Genomic DNA, 19,150 nt, shown 5'->3' with positions numbered 1-19,150 from the left:
ATACATAGATGTGTAGTGCTCTAATCTTGAATGCCCACTCTTTAGAATGCAATTTTTTTTTTAGGGGGCAATTCAAACCTGAAGCTGAGTTGCTAAATGGATGCATTTTAACATTGTTTTAAACATTAGCATAGTGAGTGCTAGACTTACGCTTTGCCACCTGACATCTAGTTTAGAGAAGAGGCATAAATGAACATGCTCTATATCATATCTGACACTAATCACTCATTTTAGGTGACTGCAGATATGTACTCTTCAAAAGGTAAGTAGCAATAAAGTGTGGGCATTCCAGTCACTTTATTTAAAATCTAAGCACTATTTCAAAATTAAGGCCTTAATATTTTAAGGAGAGCCCCTACACATGGACCCTGCAACAATGCAGAGCCCCAGTGAATTCAGTCACGTGGAATTCTTTTTCACCAAAACCAAAACAAAGAATGGATGCTGGTGATGAGGTTTTGCAGGTCTTGTGGCCAATGTAAAACTCCTGGCAGGCTCTCCTGTGGGACAGTCACTTTCCGGCTACATCTAGACTACAAGCCTCTTTCGAAAGAGACTTTTTCAAAAGATACTTTCGAAAAAGCTTCTTTGAAAAAGAGCTTCTAGACTACAACCAGTACTTTTGAAAAAGCAAACCGCTTTTTTGAGAGAGAGAACTCAGGCAGTCTGGATGCTCTCTTTTGAAAAAGCAGTTTGCATTACATAGCGCCTTTTTTCAAAAGAGCACTTTCAAAAAAAGGCGTTCTTCCTAGTAAAACTAGATTTTCCGTGGTTGAAAAAACTGCCACGTTCTTTTGATTTACTTTCAAAAGAACTCAGTGACAGTCTAGACGCAGGGGAAGTTTTTTCGAAAAAAGCCCACTTTTTTCGAAAAAACCCTGTAGTCTAGCACACCCTCCTTGTCCACAATTGTCCTGCCTCTGACCTTTCAAGCTACCTCTTATGGGTTTCAAAACATATTAGCTTCTATTTCCTTGCATTTACTTGATTAAGTTTGCCACAATGCTTGTGAGCTCTCAGCGAGGGGATTGGATGCTAGTGCAGATGTGGCATTAAGGATTGATTTTGTTACAGTGATGCTGGGTTCCACAAAGCCATTTTATGAAATAAACAAAATGGTGGGGGGCTAGGGTGGAAGGGGGGGAAAAGGTAAGCAACAGTATTGAAAACTATGATTTCTGTGTACTGATACCAGAGGGCAAAATGGGAACTGCCTTCTGCTTTGCGCAAAAAATGATGAGCAATTCTTTTTCCAGTTTTTCATTCATATTTTTCAATCATCTTTTTTTGTGTGTCAGTACCATGATTACATAAATGGAAAACCTCCCTTTCTGTTAGAAAAATCTAAATCAGGATTATTTATGATTTCCTGTTTTAACCAGTGAGAAAAATCCATGTAAATCTGGCCAGCAGCCCTTACTTCTTGTTTCCCCTTTTGTGGCTTACTGCTCAGATAGGAAAGTTACTCACCCTGTGCAGTAATGACTGTTCTTCAAAATGTGTGTCTCCGTGGGTGCTCCACTGTTGGTGCTGGGTCATCCTAGAGCTGCTGATTGGTGCCTTTGCAGCATTTGTTAGTGGGGCCACACATGCGTGAGAGGCACCTTATGTCATTCGTGCCTCAGCACCTCACATGTGCACAGCCCCTCCCCCCAGTTCCTCATATATGCCCAAGTAAAGTAGACTCCAAGCAGTGGTGCAGAAGGGAGGGTTGTGGAGCACCCACGGAGACACACATCTTAAAGAGCAGTCATTACTTTATTTTCCGGAGGCTTTATTTTCCGGAGGTTCTCTTATTCCTACTTGAAAGTAGGAATAAGAGATCCTCCGGAAAAGGCTTTATTTTCCGGAGAAGCACGTCTAGACTGGCGCTTTTCTCCGGCTTATCTCCAAGCCGGAAAAAAGCGGCAGCCATGTTAATGCAAATACCGCGGGAGATATTTAAATCCCCTGCGGATTTGCCTATTCCAAAGTGCTACATTAGCATCCCTTTTCCGAAAGGGAGGCCAGTGTAGACACAGCCAAGGTGAGTACAAGGCAGTACACTGGTGGGATTCAGAGTCACTGTTTGGCGGCTGTGGACAAGACAGCAGTAGCTACCGCTGTATCTTCTGTGAGCTAAGACATAATGGGATAGTGCCTATCAAAGGTATGGTCAGATGACCAGGTGGCTGCCTGGTAAATAACTTTAAGAGACATATTCTTCAGAAAAGCTGTCGAAGTTGCAGTAGCATGGGTAGAGTGTGCCCTTGGTGGAGTTGCTAAAGGCTTACTGCGGATGGAATAACAGTGGAGTATGCATGATGATATCCATTTAGAGATACACTGGGTTGAAACTGGCATGCCTCTCAAGCATTCTGTGATTGATACACAAAAAGGCATGGAGTCTTACACAAAGACTGAGTCCTATCTATGCAGAAGGCCAACGCACGTCTAATGTACAGAGTATGAAGCATAGCATCCCTAGGGGATGTATGAGGTTTGGGAAAGAATGTGGGTCAGACTATTGGTTCATTAATGTGGAAGGAGGTGCAGAGGTAAGAAGGGGGGGATGTGGGCACAGAGTTACTTTTCCCTTAGTGAAAATAGTATAGGGCAGCCCCACTATCAAAGCCCCAGTCTCACTAACCCTCCTTGCAGAGGTGATTGCAATTAAAAACAGCACTTTCATCAGAAGCAATGGAAGAGTACAAGTCATGATGGGCTCGAAAGACAATGTAGAGCCAAGTCCAGATTCCTCGAGGGTGCTGGGGCCCTATGTGAGAGATATAGATTCACGAGGCCCTGAAAGAATCTCCTGGTGATGGGGTGAGTGAAAATTGATGAACTCATACATGAAAAGCTCTTATTGCTGCAAGATATAGCTTGAGCCATGAAATGGATAGACCCCCATTTTTCGGGTGTAATATGTAGTCAAGGATTCAGTGTAATGGTGCAGTTCCAGGATCGATGTGAATTTGCTGGCACCAGGAAGAGAACCGCTTCCACTTTTGCAGGTAAGTGCAGGGAATTGGAGCAATCAAATTTTTGAATTGCTCCTCTTCTGCTCCGCTCTGGCACCAATAGTGACGGCCCCAGCTCCGCTCCGACTCCACTCCGCGCTCCGACTCAAATTAATTTTTAACTAAATAAAAAAGTGCATACTGTAATTTTGAAAAAACATGATTTTTATTCAGTTTTAAAACAATTTAAATGTCATCAACAATGATGCAAACTAGAATAATTCATAATTCAATCTTTAAAAAATTATTGCAGCAATCAAGTCGTCTTTAATAGCCTGCTGCAGATCATTTAAAATGAATTTTAAAGCTGAAAACAGTCGCTCTACACTAGCTTGAGTTGTTTGCATGCTTGAAGCAATTCTACAGGCAGCCTGAATGTGGTGTTGGTAGCTGTGAATGGCCTCAAAAACAGACTTAACTTTTAGCCTACCAACAGACTCCATCACCTCACAATCTTCCCAAAAATTTCTCTTGAATAATGCTTCATTACAATTATGAATCGCAGAAACTCGCTGGCGTCTTTCTTGTTTATCCAATTCCTTTTCGAAGTTGTCATCTTCTGAAGAATTGGTGCTTGAATTATCTCCATTTCTCTGTGATGGTTGAAGACGTCTCAGGGATGGACCCTCGAATGCTTGCCGAGACGCGTGCTTAAAGGGACCCCCCCCAGATAACTGTTTCTCTGCTTCTGCTGCTGGCTTACCTCAGGGAGGGATGGCAAAGCTTCTGCAGTGTGTGCTCTTGTTGCCTAGCTTTCTTAGATGCCACAGAAGTTTGGTTTCATATTTTTTTTTCTGGTTTTTAATCTTTTTTTGCCATGGAGCTGGAGCTGCCCCCGGGCAGGCGATGGCCCTGCACTCATGCTGCAGTTTCTGCAGTACTTCTTTGATATCACCATGACAGTCTTTCTCCATCTGGACTCAGACCTCACCCTTGAAACTCCTGCCCTTGGTGCAGGACCAATGCTCTTGTCACCAAACTTCCTAGTGGAGAGGCAATTTTGGAGGCTGGACACCAGTTCCAACTGGTGGAACAGGCTCATCCTGGAGTGGTGGAACAACCAAAACTTCTGCAAGCAGAAGGCCACATTCCTGGAGCTCTGTGCCTGGCTCATCCCTCCCTCCGATGACAGGACACCCATTTGTGGCCCGCCATCCCCCTGGAGAAGTGGGTCGCTATTGCCCTGTGTCAAGTATCAGAGGGGTAGCCGTGTTAGTCTGAATCTGCAAAAGGGGTGAGGAGTCCTGTGGCACCTTATAGACTAACTGAAGTGTAGGAGCATAAGCTTTTGTGGGCAAAGACCCACTTTGTCAGATGCATGTGGAATCTCACCACATTGCATATTGCCCTGTGGAAGCTCACCATCCCCGACAACTACCACTCAGTGGAACACCAGTTCAGTGTGGGGAGGTCCACCGCTGGGGCCATCTTGATGGAGGTCAGGCACTCTCGGGGGACATCCCTGTGGTGGGAGGAGGAGCTGGAAAAGGAGTACTGTCAGGAAAGGGTAGGGAGAGTAGGGGGTGGAGTGGGAGTGTATGTGGGGGGCCTCCTGGCCTCACCCAGCCCTGCTGCTGGGGGTGTGGTCTGAGAGGGTGGCTCCTGTGGTCCTTGGGGGGGATGAGAGGATGGCGGGCACCTGTTTTGTGTGTTTCTATATGTCTCCTTCTGCAGGTGGTGAGGGCCATCAACTCCGAGCTGCTGCACAAGATCATCCACTTCAGAGGCCTGGACACCATCATGGATGGCTTTGCTGCCCTTAGATTCCCGAGTTGTGGAGGAGCAATTGATGGGACACACATCGCAATCTGTGCATCGCCCCATTGAGCAGTCCAGTATATCAACAGGAAGGGCTACTTCTCCATGGTGCTGCAGGCCCTGGTTGACCACCAGCGACAGTTTACAGACATTTGTGTCGGGTGGTGGGGTGGGCACATAATGCTCGCATATTTAGGAACTCATACCTCTGCTGCAGGCTGGAACATTCTTCCCGCAGTGGAACTTTGCGGTCAGGGATGTGCAGATGCTGATTTGCATCATGGGTGACGCAGCCTACCCCCTGATGCTGCGGCTCATGAAGCCTTGCACTGGCCACCTGGACCCAAGCAAGGAACAATTTAATATGCATATGAACAGGGCTCGGATACAGGTGGAATGTGCCTTTTGGGCGTCTAAAGGGGAGGTTCAGGTGCTTGCTCACTTGCTTCGACATAGGGGATTGCAACATCCCCAAGGTGGTGGCTGTGTGTTGCATGCTCCACAAGCTTGTGGAAAGCAAAGGGGAGGCCTTCCTCCCAGGGTGGGTGACAGCAGCTAGTGGCGAGGAAAGGAAGTTTGAATAGCCCCGGACAGCTGCCATACGCCAGGCCCATCAGGACGGGGGGGCGCATCTGGGATTCTCTGAAGGAGCCCAGTGACTCTCCCCAGGGCCTCCCCAATGGGGGCTTAACCCTGGCCCCCCAATACCTTTCCCCCCACAACCCATCCCTGCTCCCACTTACTGGACATTCAGTACAGACACCACGTTATGTTAGAAAAATAAGCTTTGTATTCAGTTATAATAAATGTAATTAACAAAGACGCCAGGTTATGTTTGAAAAATAAACCTTGCATTCAATTGAAATAAATGTGATTAACGGAGGTGGAGGGGGATCAGAACCTAGAGTGGAAAGGGGAGATCAGAACCTGGAGGGGGGAGGAAGGAGGGAGGCTCAGGACTGAGCGCGTCGCCTGGACCGCAAGCTCCTGCCGCCTCGGGTCCGAGGACCTTGACGGACTCGGGGTTGGGTGGGGCGTGGCACAGTAGGGGCTGGGCAGGAGTGGGGGCTGCAGATGGGTCTGGGATGGCAGGGGATGAGAGGGGGCAGAGGGACAGGAGCAGAGTGAGCAGGAGGAGCAGCAATGGGGACAGGATCTGGGAAGGCTGTGACCTCCTGGATGATGGCACATATTGTAGTTCACTGCTGGATGAGCTTGTTCAGCCAGCGGTCGTGCAACAGAGTCTCTGCCCGCATCCTCTCAGCTATGTTGTCCTTCAGCCCTTCGAGGACCCCAATGTGCTGGCACATGAGGTCTGGATAGATATGCCATGGGCCCAGCTGGGTGGTGGGACTGGTGTAGCTTGATCCTCAGGCTGTGGAGGACAAGAGAGAGAAGTGGTCAGTCTTGCGTGCACACACTGTCCCTGAGGGCATGCTCTCCTTGTGAGCAGTGAGTAACTGTCCTTGGAACAAGGGACGCCAATGTTCTGTCAGCAAGCCCACGTGTGGCCTGGCCAGCAACCCCGGCCTCACAGGGGCCCCAAAGTGCCCAGAGCACCATCCTGTCCCCGCCCCCACACACACCATGGCCAAGCAGCCCAGGGAAGTGTTTGGCTACTATGGGTTCCCAGGTGCTGGAGAGGGGCCTGGAGCAGCTTGGCCCTCCCAGGCCCTTCCCTCCCTATGCCTGCATGTGGCAGCACTGTCTGCGGGAGCAGTGTTGCTTTGCACGTGCACACATGGCCGAGTGCTATGTGCGACACTCGATCTGTGTGGGGTCGTGTGTGCACCCTTGTGCCCAGCCTGCTTCCCGCAATGCCTGGTGTGGGGAGGACAGCCTTCCCTAGGGTCGGACATGTGTGGGGCCCTCCCCAGGCTGTGAGCAGCAGCCCATGTGTGCCCTGGGACAGCTGCATGCTGCCCAGGCCAAACATGATGCATGATAATTGCACCCCATCCTCTGTGCTGCTGCCTCCCCCACCCTGTGTGTGTGGCAACCTCACAGCACTCACCTGATGTTCCCTCCCGGGGGTCTGAAGATGCCTTGGAGGCCTCCTGGGTCTGAAGGACCACAGTACCAGTGTCCTCCTCCTCCTCCAGCTGCTTGTCTTCTGGATCCCCCTCCACTGGGAGCTCCAGCCACTGCTGTATGGGTGTCTCCATCCCAGACTCGACCCGCACCCATGGAGACAGGGGTTCCCCACACCCCAGGGTTCTGACCAGTTCCTCATAATAAGCGCAGTAGTGAGGAGCTTCCCTGGAGCGGGAACTGTGCTTATGGGCCCTTGCATAATCCTTAACCTTTGCTCTTACTTGATCCTGGGTGCGGGGATGGTGGCCTTTCTTCACCAGACAATCAGCCATGAGGCCATAAATGTCTGCATTCCTGCGGCATGACTGGAGGGCCTACAGGGACTCCTCCCCTGACCACTGTGACGGACCGGGCCGTGTCTGGGCACAGCTTAGGGCGTCCGCTCAGGGCGAATTGCTCAAATCCGGGGCTCTTTACAGTCCCCCTGACTGGCGACCTCTCCACACAGGCCACAAACCAGTCCCACAGAGGCTTCAGCTGCCTGCCTGAAGCCTCCCGAGCAAAACCCCTCTGACACCCCAGCAATATCCGTGCCCCAGATGGCCCCGGGCCTATACACAGGTGGGGGGTCCTAGCACCCAATCCCACCTACCCCGAACAAGTCCTGTCCGGTTCCAAGAAACCAGCCACAGATCCCTGGTCAATTTACCCTCTGGATCTTACCCACAAATCACGCTGGGCCAATCCTTTAGAATCTAAAACTAAAGGTTTATTAACACAAGAAAGAAAAGCCTGAGAGTAAGGTTATTAAAGTACAGTACGTTACATGCACCGAATCTCCCAGTCCTCGATGCAGGCTCTAGCAGAGATGTTGCAGCTGCTGGTTAAAAGTCCTTATTGCACATCCTAAGATCAGGATGGGTTCACAGGTCTTCCGGGCTCTTCAATCCCTGCAGTGCTGCCTCTGGGATGAAGTGCTGAGCTGAGAACAAAATGGCATCGACCACATGGCCCCTTTTATTCCCTTCCTGGCCTCTTCTTGTATGCAGCAAGTCACCTGGTCAGAGGCCAAACTCTATGTTTCCTGCTGGCTGCCCTCAGGTGACAAATCCCATTCTTTAGGTGTGTCCATAGCCTATTGAGAGTCATTGTTCCACAGGGCTTTGCTACTCAGCCTGTCCATAGCCATGCTTAACCACATTCACAGAAATATTCAGCTTCCACACAGATTACAGATTCCTACCTACACACACAGACATTATATTCTCACATAAATAGTGTACATAAGATTAACAAACAATAATCTCCCATTCAATACCCCACATGGCTCCCCCCATACCAATTTCTGGGGCCAACACCCCCACCTAGGGGTGCAGCAGCGATCTGGCTGCTTCCCTCCAATTCAGCAACGTGACACCACAGCTCAAGGAGTGTCTGGATCTCTGCCCCGAACTAGCATGTAGCCCTGTGTTTTGTGCCCCTGGATGGGTCCTGAAATGGCTCCCAGGAAGGGCCAGGAGGATGTCGAGGGGAAGGAAGGGGAGGTTGTGGCTGTGCCATGGCTGTTTCTTGTTGTGGTAGGGAGAGCCAAGCAGTCAGGGTCCTGCTCTGAGGCTGGCTTACTGCCACAAAGGATGACCCAGGTGCTTGTGGCTTTAAGACATGGGCTGGAGACAGGAAGTATAGAGCTGTGATTAGTGTGGATGGAGTGGCCACCAGGGTTTTTCCCGGAGGCCTTTTTTGAAAAAGGCATTCTTCCTCATAAAATTTACTGCTGTAAAAAAATGGCCACATTCTTTCTATTTAATTTCGAAAGAACGTGACAGCAATCTAGATGCAGGTGAAGTTTTTTCGAAAAAAGACCACTTTTTTCAAAGAATCTCTGTAATCTAGACATACCCTAAGGTGCCACAGGAGTACTCATTGTTTTTAAAGTTACAGACTAACATGGCTACTCCGCTGAGATTTTATTTATAGACTGGCTTATAGTACCACCTATTAAGGTTTCCTGACAATTCCCATTATAAGATATTGTTTTTATTTGCTTATAACTTTGTTGAATTTAACCATGCAAGGCAATATTTTCTACCATGTCTGCTTGATTCTCTGTTCTCAGTGCCAGTGCTGGGCTGAGAGCAGTAATTAAAAGGAAAGCCCGTCTGAGCCCAGAGCAGTTGCTTTGTAAGGATGGTACAGACATTGTCTGTATTTACCCAGGAGCTGTGAGGCGATGGAGAATGATCTGTTGCTCTGTGGGAATGGCTTATGACTTTCTAATCTTCCACATGTGAAGGTATGAAATGTGCCCAGTTTGGTTATCAACAGGGACTGTCAGAACCTCGAGCACAGAATCTTCAGAGCTCTTAGGTGTTAAGCTGTACCATATCTCTGTGTGTAAAAAGGGAGTTATTCACTTTGCACAGTAACAACTGTTCTTCGAGATGTGTGTCCTCGTGGGTGCTCCACTGTTGGTGATGAGTCGCCCGGAGTTGCAAATCAGAGCCTTCCAACTAGTTTCCCCCATTGAGCTGCACATGCACAGGAGGCATCTCATGATGCTCCTGCCTGAGTGTGCTATTCATGGGGCTCAACCCCTCCCTGTCAATTCCTCATCTGCACCTGAGTAAGATTCCAAGCAAAGAGGAGGACGAGAGGGTCATGGAGCACCCACAGGGGGACACATCTCGAAGAACAGTCATTACTGCATGAAGTGAGTAACTCCTTTTTCTTCTTCGAGTGATGTCCCCGTGGGTGCGCCACCGTTGGTGACAATAGAGCAGTATTCAACCTGGATGGAGGGAGTCAGAGTCATTGTTTGGTCGTGGTGGACAAAACAGCCGTAGCCACCACTGAATCATAAGTGAGTTGTGGTAACATGGCATAATGTTTAGTGAAAGTGTGGTCTGATGACTATGTCACAGCTTGATAAATGTTTCTTAAGGGAATGTTCAAAAAGGCCATGGAAGCCTCTGTAGCCTGAATAGAATGTGCTCGTGGTCGATGCTGTAATGGTCTGTTGGCCTGGGTATAACATCTAACTATGCTTGTCTAGATCTACTTTGAGATATGTTGGGATGAAATAGATGTACCTCTTGAGTATTCAGTGATGGAAATAAAAAGTCATTGAGATTTATGAAATGCTCATGTTCTCTCCAAGAAGGCCAATGCTTCTCAAATATCAAGAACGTGTAGGCTAGCATCTCGTGGTGAGGCATGGGGCTTTGGGAAAAAGGTAGGTAATACAATGGGCTCATTCACATGGAATGCTGTACAGACTTTTGATAAGAATGCCAGATGAGGTCTCAGTGTGACTCTGTCCTTTGTAAAAACCATGTATGGTGGCTCCGCCATAACGGCCCCAAGTTCCCCAACTCTCCTCTCTGAAGTGATGACTAGTAAAAAACAGACCTTTATAAAGAGGAAGGGGAGTGCAACAGTGGCCGACAGTTCAAAGGGGATACGTTGAGCTGGTCAAATAATCCAAAACAAGGTTCAAGTCCCATAAGGTTCAAGGTAGAGTCCTATGTTGTGGAGGCCCTTAAGGAATCTTTTAGTGACAGGAAGAGCAAATACGGAGAAACCATCTCTAGGGGTGTGAAAAGCTGTTATTGCAGAAAGGCGGACCCTTAGAGAGGAGAGTGAAAGCCCTGGCATCTTAATATTTAGCATGTAGTCCAGGATGGTGTTCAGTGGGTTTGTCCAAGGGTATATCTCGGACCTCTGACACCACTGAGAGAAACGTGCCCATTTTTGCAGGTAAGTCTTTTGTGTAGATGATCTCCTGCTATGAAGGAGAGCATCCTTTATCTACTGAGAACATCAGGCTTCCAGGTCCGTGAACCAGAGAGAATCCATGCTTGAGATGAAGAGTATACGGTTGGGGGTGCAACATCTTCCCGTGGTTCTGGGAAAGGTTGCGGCGGCATGGCAATGGGTAAGGAGGTTGAACCAATAGCTTGTGCAGGTATTGGTACCCATCTGTGCAGATCTTGTGTAGGACTCTGGGAATAAGAGGTATGGGGGGAAAAGCATAATGCAGAGGGGCTGTACATTGTATCACAAATGCATCTCCCAGAGAGTGTTTGCCGAGTCCCGCTCAGGAGCAGAATCAGGGGCATTTGTTATTTTGGGGAGAAGTGAAGAGGTTTATCGATGGCCACCCCCATTGGTAGACTATTGAGTTCGTGATCTCTGGATGTAGTTCCCATTCCTGGTCTGTGGAAAAGTTGCAGCTCAAGGAGTCTGCTGTGGTGTTGCTGGCCCCAGGTAGGTAAGATGCTATGAGTGTAACCTGGTTGCAAACGCACCAATTCCTTAGGAAGATAGCCTCTGCACATAGGGAGTGGGAGCAGGTACGGGAGCGGGTGCTGCCTTGTCTGTTTATGTAAAACATTGTGGAGATGTCATCTGTGGGATCCAAATTATGTGATGGACAATTCTGGGCAAGGCTGGATTAAGGGGGGGCTAGTCGGGCAGCTGCCCGGGGTGCCAACATATGTGGGGAGCCTGATGGCAGTGGTAAGGGGCACCGTGCGCCCGGCCACGCAGTGCCCCTTATATCTGCTACAAGCACCGCGCACCCAGGGCCGGGGGCCATGCAGTGCCCCTTAGAGCTGCAATCAGGCGCCATGCACCCGATTGCAGCTGTAAGGTGCGCAGCACACCAGGGGACGGGCATGTGCTGTGCACCCGGGGGCAGAGCTGCACATGCATCGCATGCCTGCTGCCCGGGGCGCAGGAATGGCTTGAGCCGGCCCTAATTCTGGGCACTAAATGTGTGTGTTTCTTACTGCCCCTAGCTCCAACAGGTTGATGTGCAATGATGTCTCGTGCAGAGACCATTTGCCTTGGACCACTTGGTCGTTCATATGGACTCCCCAGCCTAGGAGAGATGCGTCCGTCATAATTTGTACTGTATGCTCAGTTTAATGGAATGGAAACCCCCACCAAGAGATTGTCCGCTGACATCCACTATTGTAGAGATGCAAGAACGTCTGGAGGTATAGTAACTCTCTTGCTTTGAGAGTGGTGAGATGTGATGCACACAACTGATATCCAGAGTTGAAAGCAACGGAAGTTCAGATGGGCATGATGGACCACGTAAGTAGTTGCAGCCATGTGGCCCATCAACCGGAGGCAGGTGAATATCATGGTAGAAGAGGTCATGGATATGGTGTTTATGAGATCTTGCATAGCTACGAATCATCGCCAAGATAAGTATGCGTGGGCTGAAACTGAATCTAGGCAAGCACCAGTAAACTCTATGCCCTGGACTGGGTACAGTGCCCATTTTTGTTTGTTGATAAGAAGGCCTAGACAACTGAGGAGGGCTCTGGTTTTGTTTATAATGGAAGTGGTTTCTTCCCATGACACTCCTTTTATCAGGCAGTAATTGAGGTATGGAAAAATGATGACGTGAGTTGTATGAGGTACGCAGTGACCACTGCTAATACCTTTGAAAATACTTGGGGAGATGATGAAAGACTGAAGGGTAGGACGTTGTACTGATAGCAGTCTGATCCGAGAGTAAAACACAGGTAATGCCTGTGTGCTGGATGAATGGCAACATGAAAGTAAGCGTCCTGCAGGTCGAGAGCTGCGAACCAGTCCCCTTAATCTAATAATGGGATAATTGTGGTTAGTGTGATCATCTTGAATCAGTGCTTCTTGAGAAATTTGTTCAGTTTGCGGAGGTTGAAGATCAACCACCAACCCTCCATTTTTTTCTCTGTCAAGAAGTAATTAGAGTAGAACCCCCTTCTGTGAAATTCCTCAGGTACTCCCTCTATAATCCCAATCATCAGGAGGTGATTGATCTCTTGTCTTAGTAGGGCTTTGTGAGAAGGGTTCCTGAAGAGGGATAGGGTAGGGGGTTGATTGGGGAGGGGGGAATAGAGGTAAAGGGGATCATATATCCTATACAAATTATTTTTAACACCCAAGGGTCTGACGTAATGGACTCCCAATGTGTTAAGAAGGGATGCAAAAGGTGGCCTTACTGCATTGGCATTGGATTGTGAGGGAGGTTTTGCAGACCCTCAAATCTTCTGCGTTGTGGCTTGGTTGGTAGAGGGGCAGCCCTGGTTGAAGCACCTTCTTTGTACCCACTGTCCCAGTCTGGTATCTTCCTAGGGTCTCTGTGGTGGTCAGTTATATTGTCCATATCTGTTGCAGTTATAGGGGGTGGAGTGTACATGCCCAGAGTGCAGAGCATGCTTCTTGAATCTTTACTATTGTGCAGAACATCATCTGTTTTAGTTGCAAACAATTTCAATTTGTCAAATGGTAGGCCCTCCACTTTGGACTGAAGTTCCCGGGGAACACCAGAGGCCTATAATCAGGACACCCTGAGCATTACCATTGCTGTAGCTGTCACCCTAGCTCCAGTATCGGCGACATCCAATGCTGTTTGTAAGGCGGTGCAGGTCATTGTATGGCCCTTATGGACTATTGCCTTGAGGATAGGTCTTTATTTCTTTTAAATTAGCTATAAGACTACTTTGCAAAAGTTGTTTTCTGGTATGATTCGCAGCTCTTTAAGCATGAGCAGAGCTATAAAACTGACAAGTGTTCACAAACTGGTTCCAAATGTAATATATAGTGTCATACCAATGCAATAGTTTCCATTCTTCTAAATGCAATTCTGTTGCGTCAGCAGCACCTTGCAGAATCTGCCACTTTTCAATGACTTACAGCGCCCTGAATAAAATCTATTTTGCATTGAAACTTGATGTTGTGCATCACTTTAAGGAGCAACTCATCCTGCTAATGGTGTAAAAGGAGCAGCTGTTATATATGCTCTTCTAGCTCTCAAAGCCCATAGAATCTGATTCAAACTACTGTACCTAACAGAAAATTCACAAGGTTCTCACTGTTTGCCATCCTGTAAAAATTAAGAAATATATTGAAATTACATGGGCCAAATTCAGAATAAGTACAAGTGGGCATAATGCAAATTTGCTGCAATATTTTCAGTACTGCCAATCCAGAGCTTAAAAATTAGCCAGAACAAAAAATATCATGACCTCTGCTTAAAAATTATGAGTTTTTTAAAAACAATATTTTGGTTTATTTGCTTTCTCGTTTTAGAGCCTTTAAGGCTGACTTGGTCTATATTTTCAAGCTTCACTGTAGCCAGGAGGGGTAGAAATATACTTCACCTAATCACAGCACAGGAGCTCAGACTTTCAGGAAAATACTAACATCATGAGAATTGGCAATCACGTACTTCTAAGCAGACTGATGGGAACAGCCATCTTGCTGAATGGCATTATTATTTATGAGTTGTGATAGAAATGTAGCCGTGTTAGTCTGGTGTAGCTGAAACAAAATACAGGGCTATGTAGCACTTTAAAGACTAACAAGATGGTTTATTAGATGATGAGCTTTCGTGGACCAGACCCACTTCCACTATTTGATCTGAGGAAGTGGGTCTGGCCCACGAAAGCTCATCATCTAATAAACCATCTTGTTAGTCTTTAAAGTGCTACATAGTCCTGTATTTTATTTGAGTTGACACTCTTGCCACACATTCATGCTTTCCTGACCATCTTCACCTTTTAAACATGGGGATAGTTGGTTTTATTATTTTAATTTAAGAGAGTATCCTTACATCACTAAAGGGAGAATGTTGCCTTCATCATCAAGTTCTTATTCATAAACATGCAGGTTTTCAGCCTCCTAATAATATGGGTGGCATCAATAGACCCTAACATCCTATTGCTAGCCCTGAAAACACTGTGGGTCCAAATCTTGTTACGATGCAGCTAAGTAACTTTTACTCCCCAATGAGCAATAACACTGAGAGGGAAAGGATTGCCTAGTGGTTAGGAGCTAGCTTCAGAGAGTACGCTTCAATTCTTGATGTGCTGCAGACATCCCATGTGACCTTGGGCAAGTCATGTAGTCTCTCTGTGCCTCAGTCCATGTGTTAAATAGGAATAACAACACTGCCCTACCTCATGAAGATATTAGGATAAATATATGAAAGTCTCCTGTTCTCAAATACTATGGTACTGGAATCTGTACAATACAACAGACAGTCTGCAGGCAGTTCATGCTTAGTAGCATAAGGAATAAGGTCATTTCCCTTGCAGAAAATATTTTGCCAGTATCAATGCTAGCCTGTTATTGAATATGCCCTAGATCAAAATAAATAAATACATTCATGGTCTCTTAGGGAATGTCTACACAGTATGGCTAAATCTGAAATAAGCTACACAACTTGAGCTACATCAATTTCGACTTTGAGCACATCTACACAGCATTTATTTTGAAACAGAGCACTCTTCCCCCCACTTACTTTACTCCTCATACAATTAGTTTTACAGAAGTCGGAGTAAGAAGCCCATTAGTTCAAATTTATTTCAAAGTAACAGGCTTTCTGTGTAGATGCACACTACATTATTTCAGGATAACTGATGTTATTCCAAATAACACTGCTGTGTAGAAATGCCCTTAGTTAACAGGTCGAAAACTGTTTTCAGGGTGGTTATATCCATGCTGGTTCCAGGATATTAGAGAGACAAGTTGGTTGAGATAATATCTTTTCTTGAACCAGTCAGTCAGTCAGAGACAAGCTTTCAACTTCGCCAGGCTCTTCTTCAGACTACCTCTCAGAATCTAGCATTGGAATTTACATAATTATCTATACTGATAAACATACCCATGCACATTTCCTTGACTGACATTTAAACTGCCAAGTATAGATGGTCATTGTTTCCCCATGCTGAAGGCCCCATACGCCACATGACTGGTTTGTGGAAAAAATTAACATAAATGTATTTAACTTTTATTCCAAAATACCTAGGCAGAGGAACATGAAAATGAATGGCCTCTCTCCGTGAGTCAGCAACCAATTACACATGTATTTTAGATGATTAGCTAAAGACCCTAATCCAGCAAACCATGCAAGTAAAGGAGTAGCCCACAAAATCAAAGGTTAAACATGCGCTTGGATGCTTTGTGGGAGCATCTAATTTTGTTCCTTTGTATTGATAGAGTTTGTAGGACTGAAGGTGGGTTTTCAAGTCTATGGCCCAGGTCCTACAGTGAATTGTATGCAGCAGAGCCCTGTCAATGGGGCTCCATGTGGGTGCTGCACTCATTGCAAGAACAGGTCCATGTTGGTAGCTATTGCCCACTGCTGGATGAGAAGAATGGCAACTCTATGTACAGACAAATGGAAGAACCATTTATATTTCCACTTCCTAGCCTATGTGACTAGTTACAATTCAAACCAGTGTGTATCTATATATCTGTGGTTTCCACAGCTGCCAACAGATGGCAGACTACAAAAGCAGTAATGAAATGATGCTTATGTACCCCCTAAAAAAGGGGTACAACATTTTTTAAAGCCTGCCCTCATTCCAACCTGAACTCAATGGAGAGATCAAAATGAAAATGCATCTCCTACAGCTCTTCCACTTCGTACTCAAACTGCTTCCTTGGAGCACTTTAGGCTCTGATCTCTTGGACACAAAGATCACATCTTCCTCTCTATTTATGTAACCTTGGTAGACTAGACTTCACTTCCCTTTTTCCAGTGTCTACATAAATCCCAACTCTCATAGAATGTAGCTGGAGACCTAGAAAAAATTCCTTAAAGAATTTCAGGAAGGACCGCCTAGTGTCAGCCTCCCTACATGCAAGTCCCAAAAGAAACAAAAGAAATTAATTTAATTAAATAACTTTATAAAATCTTATGATGAAGGAACAAATAATAATCATTTTATAGCCTGTCTTCACTGGTTACTGTCTTCACAGTTACTACAACACAAAGAGAAAACCAAAAGTATAATTTGAACAGTTCAGGCCACACAAAACACAAAAAGAAATGGAGAGATCCCAACAGCTTAGGTTTAGTTCACCAAATTCTTGGTTTGGGTCTCTGCTCATCACATCTGCACCATATGTGGAATCTGAACCATCTCTCTACTTGCTTGTAGGCTTCCTCAGCTGAACTCCAAGCAGCCTCCCCTACTGCTGTGGATCACTGCTAGACAGCCAGCTAACTGATTAGCCAGTCAGTTAACTCACAAGTTAACTTAAAGAAAACCCTGTTACAAGAAAATATAAAACCTGAGAACAAAATAGAAATGGCTCTTTCCCCATTGCTACATTTAAAGAGGAGCTGAAGAATCACACTAGCTAAAAGAGTTAACTCAAACAGTTTGGCTAAAATCAAACAACATTCCAAACATATAACTAAAACAGAAGAAGTTATTTGCCCCTCCCTATTTTCCCTTGATACAATTAATATTACCTGCTGCAAAGTGCTGTAGAGTGAGGGCAGCAGCCTGCCCTCTGCTCCTGGCTCAGCCTCTCCCAGCTTATGTGGGGCCCTTAGAAAAGAAGCTACCCTGCCTCCTTGCTCATGGAGTCTGATCCCAGCAACAGAGACAGAATCTATTGCAGCAGACACCAAACTAGAGATGTTAAATTAATAGTAATTGATTAATTGAATAGTCAATGCATTTTGTATCGACTATTCGATTAGTTGACAGGGTGTCTCTGCCTTTGAAGTGTAGAAATAGCCCTAGGGCTGTTGCTACATTTTAAAAGCGAAAGCACCACATGGAGCCTTGGCTCCCGCTGACCTCGGGCTCCGTGTAGCGCTGCCACTTTGAAACATCACAGGAAGCCCAGAGTCAGGCTCCTCACAGCATTTCAAAGCAGCAGTACCCTGTGGAGCCCGGGATCAGCTGGGGACTCCTCTGCTGACCTCGGGCTCCACATGGTGCTGCCACCTTGAAAGGCTGCATGCAGCCCAGATCCCAGGCTCCACACGGTTCTGCCATTTTGAAGTACCCTCTCCTCTTCCCTGTCCCCTTCCTGCCTCTTTCTGATAGAGGCAGAAAGGGGGGGTGGGGAAGCGACTAGTTAACAAGCATTTGCTTATCGGATAGTCAACTAGTCTTTTTGGGTATGTCTACACTACAAAGTTAGTTCGAACTAACGGACGGTAGTTCAAACTAACTTTAATAGGCGCTACACTAGCGCTCCGCTAGTTCGAATTTGAATCGAACTAGCGGAGCGCTTAGTTCGAACTAGGTAAACCTCATTTTACGAGGATTAAGCCTAGTTCGAACTAGCTAGTTCGAATTAAGGGCTGTGTAGCCCCTTAATTCGAACTAGTGGGAGGCTAGCCCTCCCCAGGTTTCCCTGGTGGCCACTCTGGCCAACACCAGGGAAACTCTATGCCCCCCTCCTGGCCCCGGACCCCTTAAAGGGGCACGGGCTGGCTACGGTGCCCGTGCCAGGTGCAAGCCTGCCAGCACCCAGACAGCAGACCCTGCACCTGGCACGGCACAGAGCCACCCACCCGATGTCCCCCAGCCCACCCCCTCTTCCCGGGACCAGGCTGGCGGCTCCCGGGAGCTTGCCCTGGACCGCAAGAGGCGGGCACCTTCCTGGGCTAGTGCGGATATCGTGGACCTCATCCACGATCTCCGCACTAGGCACAGGAAAGTGGCCGTCTAGGGCAGGAGAGCTGCCAGCCTGGCCACCCAAGAGCAGGTGTGCATGAAAATCAAGGGGGTCCACTGAGACCCCCGACCCTGAGCCCTGAGCTTACAATGGCCGTACTGGGTCAGACCAAAGGTCCATCTAGCCCAGTAGCCTGTCTGCCGACAGCAGCCAACCCTAGGGACCCTGGAGGGGATGGACCGAAGACAGTGACCAAGCCATTTGTCTCATGCCATCCCTCTCCAGCCTTCCATAAACTTTGGGCAGGGACACCACTCCTACCCCCTGGCTAAGACTACTCCATGGACCCAACCTCCATGACTTGATCTCACTTCCCTTTAAACTCTGTTCTAGTTGTAGCCTTCACAGCCTCCTGCAGCAAGGAGTTCCACAGGTTAACTATTTGCTTTGGGAAGAACAACTTTCTCTTACTAGTTTGAAGCCTGCTACCCATTCCTTTCCTTTGGTGTCCTCTAGTCCTTCTTTATGGGAACTCAGGAAGAACTTTTCTGAATGCACCCTCTCCACCCAACCCCTGCTTTTAGAGACCTCTATCCTGTCCCCCCTCCGTCTCCTCTTTTCTAAGCTGAACAGTCCCAGTCTCTGTAGCCTCTCTTCATCTGGGACCTGTTCCCAACCCCTGATCATGTTAGTTGCCCTCCCCTCTCCCAGCCTTTCTCTTCCCCTCTCCCACCTCCTTTTCCCAGTCTCCCCCAGTTTTGTTCAATAAAGACAGAGTCAATGTTGGAAGAAACGTTATCTTTATTTTGTACATCAATAAGAAGGGGGGCTAGGGAAGGGTAAGTGGAAGGAGGTGAGGGAGGAATGGGGTACGAGCCCCCGATGGGGAGGACTGGGCTGGCTCTGCGGGTTTCTGGGGGTGGAAGCTC

At 47.3% G+C, this 19,150-nt stretch overlaps 1 protein-coding gene across 1 annotated transcript in view; it reads right to left on the bottom strand.

Moving 5' to 3' along the window:
* Window positions 1-19,150, bottom strand: part of SLC6A1 (solute carrier family 6 member 1) — a 211,887-nt gene that overhangs the window by 87,933 nt on the left and 104,804 nt on the right. The window lies entirely within an intron of this gene.

This window comes from Pelodiscus sinensis, chromosome 11 (genome assembly GCF_052426305.1).
Source record: "Pelodiscus sinensis isolate ZL-2025 chromosome 11, ASM5242630v1, whole genome shotgun sequence".
Classification (NCBI taxonomy): Eukaryota; Metazoa; Chordata; order Testudines; family Trionychidae; genus Pelodiscus; species Pelodiscus sinensis.
This window is presented reverse-complemented; position numbering and strand designations above follow the sequence as displayed.